The sequence below is a fragment of the Ylistrum balloti genome, unplaced genomic scaffold, assembly GCF_031769215.1.
Source record: "Ylistrum balloti isolate Yb309-2 unplaced genomic scaffold, AGI_CSIRO_Ybal_v1 Utg369986, whole genome shotgun sequence".
Classification (NCBI taxonomy): domain Eukaryota; kingdom Metazoa; phylum Mollusca; class Bivalvia; order Pectinida; family Pectinidae; genus Ylistrum; species Ylistrum balloti.
In genome coordinates, this window is record NW_026782071.1 from 467,020 (window position 1) to 477,411 (window position 10,392).

Here is a 10,392-nt window from a genome sequence, read left to right on the forward strand (position 1 = left end):
TGACGACATTAGCGGGCGTATAAATAAAAACGCCACAGTCGTTAAATAACAACAGCAAGCGACAAGAAGCGAGAAAACGCATTGTACGTTTTGTTCAATATCCTGCAACCAAATATTACATTATAAATATTCATTATGAAATATATAGTCATTTCAATATTTTATTTTCTCGCAGCTCATCCTTGGAAAATAGAATCAATAAAGAAACACATTCCCCTTCAATTCAGTATTGACATAGATGGGAACAGGTTTTGTAAGCAGCTAAAGTTGACGCATCTGTCATGTCTTTATTTTCAAATTCTGGGGGTGTATCAAGTCCGAAATTCTGACAGCATCATCAGAGCATTTACATATTTAAAGTTAGCGAAGTGAGAAATGTTTGGGAAAACAAGTCATGTTTACATGTACATATTTGATATGTGACATGATGAATGATGACGAAGGAGGGGAGCTTTGACTCGTGCCCTATCCGGGTATTGAACTCACGATATAGGCACAAAATCGCCTAGTCTAGAAATTCGACAACTTCGACAGCCTAACCAACCACACCACCTCGATATTCCCACTATATGGATGTAGGGAAATGGCAGTGACATATAGCTGGAAAAGGTCGTGGTGCCAAATTGTTTATCATGGGACATGAATGGTTCGCAATATATATACATGGATACGAATTGCACATAGGACATACATGTATATCAAAGACGGGGACAATTTCAATCGACAGGAAATACATATCTTTTTTTTTTTTATATTTCTGTTTTTGTTAGTTTGATAAGTGATTAAATCAAGTAGAGAATTATATTATTATTGTTCCATCCATTTCCCGGCATAAATATCCCTACAATGATCCTTGTGTATATGGAGGTGACTGATTGGTGTATGTGATTTACTTTATGCACCAATTCGAAGCGCTAATGCCAGATGTACACATATCTTTAAAGTTTCAACATCTTTCCGGAAGTATATGTAAGTTGATGTACAGTTACTTATTTTATAAAAAAATATTTAAGAGCAAACCAGAGACGTATATATGTCTCTGATAAAACTGATACCGGAAATTAAAAAATAATATATTTAATTTTAAGTCATAGTAGTAAATGATATCAATCTAAAAAAGAAAAAAAAAAGAAAAATAGAAATAAAGGGAAAAATAATATTAAGAACTTATAAAATGCCAACCCAAAATCATTAATGTAATAATATATATGTTTGGTGTCTGATCACAATACCAAAAGAGGAAATCCGCCATATATTTAGGCTCAGGTGTTTCTTTCATTATTTTCACACCTGGAACTAACTTCAGAAAATCTGAAATAAGAGAACAATTAGGCTTGCCCTTATTTTGAAAGTTAGGGGCGTATAATATAGATATATTATACGTCCCTGTAATATATAGCATTATATATATATATAATAATATATAGATATATTATACGTCATTATATATAGATATATTATACGTCCCTGTAATATTATATATATATATATATATATATATAATAATATATAGATATATTATACGTCATTATATATAGATATATTATACGTCCCTGTAATATATAGTATTATATATATATATAATAATATATAGATATATTATACGTCATTATATATAGATATATTATACGTCCCTGTAATATATAGTATTATATATATATAATAATATATAGATATATTATACGTCATTATATATAGATATATATACGTCCCTGTAATATATAGTATTATATATATATATAATAATATATAGATATATTATACGTCATTATATATAGATATATTATACGTCCCTGTAATATATAGTATTATATATATATATAATAATATATAGATATATTATACGTCATTATATATAGATATATTATACGTCCCTGTAATATATAGTATTATATATATATATATATATATAATAATATATAGATTCTACACCATGTACAATCTACACCATGTACTATCTACACCATGTAGCATAATCTGCACCATGTATAATCTTGACCATGTACAATCTACACCATGTACAATCTACACCATGTACAATCTACACCATGTACAATCTACACCATGTATAATCTACACCATGTACAATCTACACCATGTATAATCTACACCATGTATAATCTACACCATGTACAATCTACACCATGTAGTAAAATCTACACCATGTAGTATAATCTACACCATGTACAATCTACACCATGTACAATCTACACCATGTAGTATAATCTACACCATGTAGTATAATCTACACCATGTATAATCTACACCATGTATAATCTACACCATGTACAATCTACACCATGTAGTATAATCTACACCATGTAGTATAATCTACACCATGTATACTATAATCTACACCATGTATAATCTACACCATGTACAATCTACACCATGTACAATCTACACCATGTACAATCTACACCATGTACAATCTACACCATGTATAATCTACACCATGTACAATCTACACCATGTACAATCTACACCATGTACAATCTACACCATGCACAATCTACACCATGTATAATCTACATCATGTATAATCTACACCATGTAGTATAATCTACACCATGTATAATCTACACCATGTACAATCTACACCATGTATAATCTACACCATGTACAATCTACACCATGTACAATCTACGCCAAGTATAATCTACACCATGTACAATCTACACCATGTATAATCTACACCATGTATAATCTACACCATGTACAATCTACACCATGTATAATCTACACCATGTACAATCTACACCATGTACAATCTACACCATGTAATCTACACCATGTACACCATGTATAATCTACACCATGTATAATCTACACCATGTGTATAATCTACACCATGTATAATCTAGTATAATCTACACCATGTACATGTATAATCTACACCATGTATAATATAATCTACACCATGTATGTACAATCTACACCATGTACATAATCTACACCATGTATAATCTACACCATGTACAATAATCTACAATCCATGTATAATCTGTATAATCTACACCATGTATAATCTACACCATGTAGTATAATCTACACCATGTAGTATAATCTACACCATGTATACTATACACCATGTATAATCTACACCATGTACAATCTACACCAAGTATAATCTACACCACGTGCAAACTACACCATGTATAATCTATACCATGTATAATCTACACCATGTACAATCTACACCATGTATAATCTACACCATGTACAATCTACACCATGTATAATATACACCATGTACAATCTACACCATGTATAATCTACACCATGTAGTATAATCTACACCATGTACAATCTACACCATGTATAATCTACACCATGTACAATCTACACCATGTAATCTACACCATGTATAATCTACACCATGTACAATCTACACCATGTATAATCTACACCATGTACAATCTACACCATGTACAATCTACACCATGTACAATCTACACCATGTAGTATAATCTACACCATGTAGTATAATCTACACCATGTAGTATAATCTACACCATGTACAATCTACACCATGTATAATCTACACCATGTATAATATACACCATGTACAATCTACACCAGGTATAATCTACACCATGTAGTATAATCTACACCATGTACAATCTACACCATGTAGTATAATCTACACCATGTAGTATAATCTACACCATGTATAATCTACACCATGTAGTATAATCCACACCATGTACAATCTACACCATGTACAATCTACACCATGTACAATCTACATCATGTTTAATCTACACAATGTACAATCTACACCATGTATAATCTACACCATGTAGTACAATCTACACCATGTATAATCTACACCATGTAGTATAATCTACACCATGTATAATCTACACCATGTATAATCTACACCATGTACAATCTACACCATGTATAATCTACACCATGTAGTATAATCTACACCATGTATAATCTACACCATGTACAATCTACACCATGTATAATCTACACCATGTATAATCTACACCATGTATAATCTACACCATGTATAATCTACACCATGTATAATCTACACCATGTACAATCTACACCATGTATAATCTACATCATGTAGTATAATCTACACCATGTACAATCTACACCATGTACAATCTGTAGTATAATCTACACCATGTGTAATCTACACCATGTATAATCTACACCATGTATAATCTACACCATGTAAAATCTACACCAAGTATAATCTACACCATGTAGTACAATCTGCACCATGTATAATCTACACCATGTACAATCTACACCATGTATAATCTACACCATGTACAATCTACACCATGTACAATCTACACCATGTAGTATAATCTACACCATGTACAATATGCACCATGTATAATCTACACTATGTACAATCTACACCATGTGCAATCTACACCATGTACAATCTACACCATGTAGTATAATCTACACCATGTATAATCTACACCATGTACAATCTACACCATGTATAATCTACACCATGTACAATCTACACCATGTACAATCTACACCATGTAGTATAATCTACACCATGTACAATCTACACCATGTACAATCTACACCATGTACAACCTACACCATGTATAATCTACACCATGTACAATCTACACCATGTACAATCTACGCCAAGTATAATCTACACCATGTATAATCTACACCATGTATAATCTACACCATGTACAATCTACACCATGTATAATCTACACCATGTATAATCTACACCATGTACAATCTACACCATGTACAATCTACACCATGTAGTATAATCTACACCATGTAGTATAATCCACACCATGTACAATCTACACCATGTACAATCTACACCTTGTACAATCTACATCATGTTTAATCTACACCATGTACAATCTACACCATGCAGTATAATCTACACCATGTGTAATCTACACCATGTATAATCTACACCATGTATAATCTACACCATGTAGTACAATCTGCACCATGTATAATCTACACCATGTACAATCTACACCATGTATAATCTACAATCTGCACCATGTATAATCTAAACCATGTATAATCTACACCGTGTACAATCTACACCATATAGTACAATCTACACCATGTACAATCTACACCATGTAGTATAATCTACACCATGTAGTATAATCTACACCATGTGTAATCTACACCATGTATAATCTACACCATGTATAATCTACACCATGTAAAATCTACACCAAGTATAATCTACACCATGTAGTATAATCTACACCATGTACAATCTACACCATGTACAATCTACACCATGTAGTATAATCTACACCATGTACAATCTACACCATGTATAATCTACACCATGTAAAATCTACACCATGTATAATCTACACCATGTAGTACAATCTGCACCATGTATAATCTACACCATGTACAATCTACACCATGTATAATCTACACCATGTATAATCTACACCATGTACAATCTACACCATGTAGTATAATCTACACCATGTATAATCTACACCATGTACAATCTACACCATGTATAATCTACACCATATATGCTATACACCATGTACAATCTACACCATGTACAATCTACACCATGTACAATCTACACCATGTACAATCTACACCATGTATAATCTACACCATGTATAATCTACACACCACCAACTACCATGTAAATCTACACCATGTACAATCTACACCATTGTGTATAATCTACACCATTATAATCTACACCATTAAATCTACACCATGTATAGTATAACTACACCATGTACAATCTACACCATGTACAATCTACACCATGTAGGAATAATCTACACAAAGAAAATTGAATCCACGTCTGGAGCCAAAACGAAAACATGACTAAAACAAAGTTTACATTGTTGTAGAAAGATTCAATCTGATTTAAGTAAAATTTTAGAAGGAACGCAGAAGAAACGTTCATAAGTAAACACGCTTCAACTCCTCAATAGAGTACTTCGACAACTGATCATCGACAACCAAATTTGAAATAAAACTTTGAAATTAATAAGTCGCTGATTGAAAGATGAAAAAGTAGCACCGAGGACCTAGAAGGAAGACATAGCTGCATGATGCAGTTTAATTGAAATTTTGTATTTAAATCACGATGCTATTCATGTGTGTGTCTTCCACACAATCTTTAAACAGTACAAAGCCTTACGACAACAGTTTAATCTCCTGTAGCTGTGCTGTGCTGTGACGACAGTGAGTTAAGAACAAGGACGTTAAATGGAATGTCACTTCCTGTTCGCGATACATCGTGAAACAGTTTCATTAACACTATTCATTGATTGGGAAGGAAAAACAATGATTAAAGAATATTCGGTCATCTACAGGTGTCGTGTGCGGAAATCATACTGTCCGGACTTTAAAATTAATGAGGCAACTGTCTCCTTTGACAACAAAATGTTAAGGAAGTGTTTCGTATATTCTGTAATGATGAAAGGTTTTATTTTTCAATTTAGAATAACAAATGTATAAAATAATTTTCCTCTTTTATTTTCTGTCAATAAAACAACTAAAAGACAACATGTCAACAGGCTCCTCATCTAAACTAACGAGCTCAAATCAATAAATCTAAAGCAAAATATGAATAAGACCAGGTGTTCCGGAGTAATCATCTTCAGTTTCATCAACAACATTTGCCAATTTTGGTCACGTTACACTACACCCATATATATACTGATGTTGTAACGCTACCTAAGCTTCACGTTACACTACGCCCATATATATACCGATGTTGTAACGCTACCCAAGCTTCACGTTACACTACACCCAGATATATACCGATGTTGTAACGCTACCCAAGCCTCACGTTACACTACACCCAGATATATACCGTTGTTGTAACGCTACCCAAGCCTCACGTTACACTACACCCATATATATACCGATGTTGTAACGCTACCCAAGCCTCACGTTACACTACACCCATATATACTGATGTTGTAACGCTACCCAAGCTTCACGTTACACTACACCCAGATATATACCGATGTTGTAACGCTACCCAAGCTTCACGTTACACTACACCCAGATATATACCGATGTTGTAACGCTACCCAAGCTTCACGTTACACTACACCCAGATATATACCGATGTTGTAACGCTATCCAAGCTTCACGTTACACTACATCCAGATATATACCGATGTTGTAACGCTACCCAAGCCTCACGTTACACTACACCCATATATATACCGATGTTGTAACGCTACCCAAGCTTCATGTTACACTACAACCATATATATACCGATGTTGTAACGCTACCCAAGCCTCACGTTACACTACACCCATATATATACCGATGTTGTAACGCTACCCAAGCTTCACGTTACACTACACCCATATATATACCGATGTTGTAACGCTACCCAAGCTTCACGTTACACTACACCCAGATATATACTGATGTTGTAACGCTACCCAAGCTTCACGTTACACTACACCCATATATATACCGATGTTGTAACGCTACCCAAGCCTCACGTTACACTACACCCATATATATACCGATGTTGTAACGCTACCCAAGCTTCACGTTACACTACACCCATATATATACCGATGTTGTAACGCTACCCAAGCTTCACGTTACACTACACCCAGATATATACCGATGTTGTAACGCTACCCAAGCCTCACGTTACACTACACCCATATATATACCGATGTTGTAACGCTACCCAAGCTTCACGTTACACTACACCCAGATATATACCGATGTTGTAACGCTACCCAAGCTTCACGTTACACTACACCCAGATATATACCGATGTTGTAACGCTATCCAAGATTCACGTTACACTACACCCAGATATATACCGATATTGTAACGCTACCCAAGCCTCACGTTACACTACACCCATATATATACCGATGTTGTAACGCTACCCAAGCTTCACGTTACACTACACCCATATATATACCGATGTTGTAACGCTACCAAAGCCTCACGTTACACTACACCCATATATATACTGATGTAGTAACGCTACCCAAGCTTCACGTTACACTACACCCAGATATATACTGATGTTGTAACGCTACCCAAGCCTCACGTTACACTACACCCATATATATACTGATGTTGTAACGCTACCCAAGCCTCACGTTACACTACACCCATATATATACTGATGTTGTAACGCTACCCAAGCCTCACGTTACACTACACCCATATATATACCGATATTGTAACGCTACCCAAGCTTCACGTTACACTACACTCAGATATATACCGATGTTGTAACGCTACCCAAGTCTCACGTTACACTACACTCAGATATATACTGATGTCGTAACGCTACCCAAGCCTCGAGTCGCTTTTCATTGTAATTCTCTCTGAAAAGTTAATTAATCTATGCACTGAAGGTTATGTGTCTATCTAATTAATGTCATGAAGTCAAACATTTCGAGTTGATTAAATGTCTGCTACTCCAGTGTTACCTGTATTGTTACATCTATCACGTGACGAAAAATTTTCGTTTGGTTCAAGATGAAATAACGAACATCAAATCTTGCTGCTATGGTTACGTTCTTTTTATTAATATTATAACAAAAATAATTAATTTAATACGTCAGTGTGTTATATGCACTCTTTAAGTGAGTGTACAGAATTTAAGTGGAATTATGATAACGATTACCAAAAAGTTATTCCGGATAACGGATTTGATTTTCCGGATTAGGGAATAACAACAACAATGAGGAAATCCGTTCCCTAATTTGTCATCCAGATTTCGAATTTTCAAGATTTTATATTTTCTGGTTAACGTGGATTACATAAACCTATAGAAAACGAGATAGGGGTATAATGGGTATATGTATTAGACTGTTTCGGGGAAAATGTATTTGAGCATTATGAGCAGCATATAGTTTGAATACAATGAAACACACAAGGCTTATTAAAAATACTAAAAACGCTGGCCGGTAAGATGTTTGATTCCTTTATCTGTAAATTTTGATCTGGGATATTATCAACGCGGTCAAACTATTAATGATAAAATGGAGACACAACTTGTGTGTGTATCTTTCCAAAAAATCGAAAAAGGTTTACATGCAAGATGTCGTCGATGAAGCTGGAGACACTTACTCTTCCCGAACACCTGGTCTTATTACCAAGGTACAGAGGTACACTGGGGTTCCGTTCTATAGAAGTATACAGATATTCCATTATATAGAAGTATACAGGGATTCTATTCTGTTTAAATATACAGGGATTCTATTCTATAGAAGTATACAGGGATTCTATTCTGTAGAAGTATACAGGGATTCTGTTCTGTGGAAATATACAGGGATTCTATTCTGTAGAAGTATACAGGGATTCTATTCTATAGAAGTATACAGGGATTCTATTCTATAGAAGTATACAGGGATTCTATTCTATAGAAATATACAGGGATTCTATTCTATAGAAGTATACAGGGATTCTATTCTATAGAAGTATACAGGGATTCCATTCTATAGAAATATACAGGGATTCCATTCTATAGAAGTATACAGGGATTCTATTCTATAGAAGTATACAGGGATTCCATTCTATAGAAATATACAGGGATTCCATCCTATAGAAGTATACAGGGATTCTATTCTGTTTAAATATACAGGGATTCCATTCTATAGAAGTATACAGGGATTCTATTCTGTGGAAATATACAGGGATTCTATTCTATAGAAGTATACAGGGATTCCATTCTATAGAAATATACAGGGATTCTATTCTATAGAAGTATACAGGGATTCTATTCTGTTTAAATATACAGGGATTCCATTCTATAGAAGTATACAGGGATTCTATTCTATAGAAATATAAAAGGATTCCATTCTGTGGAAATATACAGGGATTCTATTCAATAGAAATATAAAAGGATTCCATTCTGTGCATCTTCCGATCCGGAAATTGAGTACAACCTTGTACTACACGATATATATATGTTAAGAGGCTTGTTCCGCTACTTACCATTTCCTGTGTCTATTGTCGACAAAACAATAGAGGTTTATATATGCTATGATCTGTTCGTCTCCAACAAAGGACGGAACACAACAAATATTTATAAAAGACCGAAAAATGACGAGAGAAAGATTGAAAAAGGATATCGTAGAAAAAACAACAACAATAACAAAAAAAAAAAAAAAAAACCCAAAGGAAACAGAAAGTAAACTTTTCATGACACGTATGCGGGATGCGGGATAAGTATAAAGGATAAGAGAAAATAAAATGATCTTGTGTTATATGAGATTTGGTCTTTCCTAGTTGGAGGAGGATGACGTTGAGGTTGTTGATCTTGTGTTATATGAGATTTGGTCTTTCCTAGTTGGAGGAGGATGACGTTGAGGTTGTTGATCTTGTGTTATATGAGATTTGGTCTTTCCTAGTTGGAGGAGGATGACGTT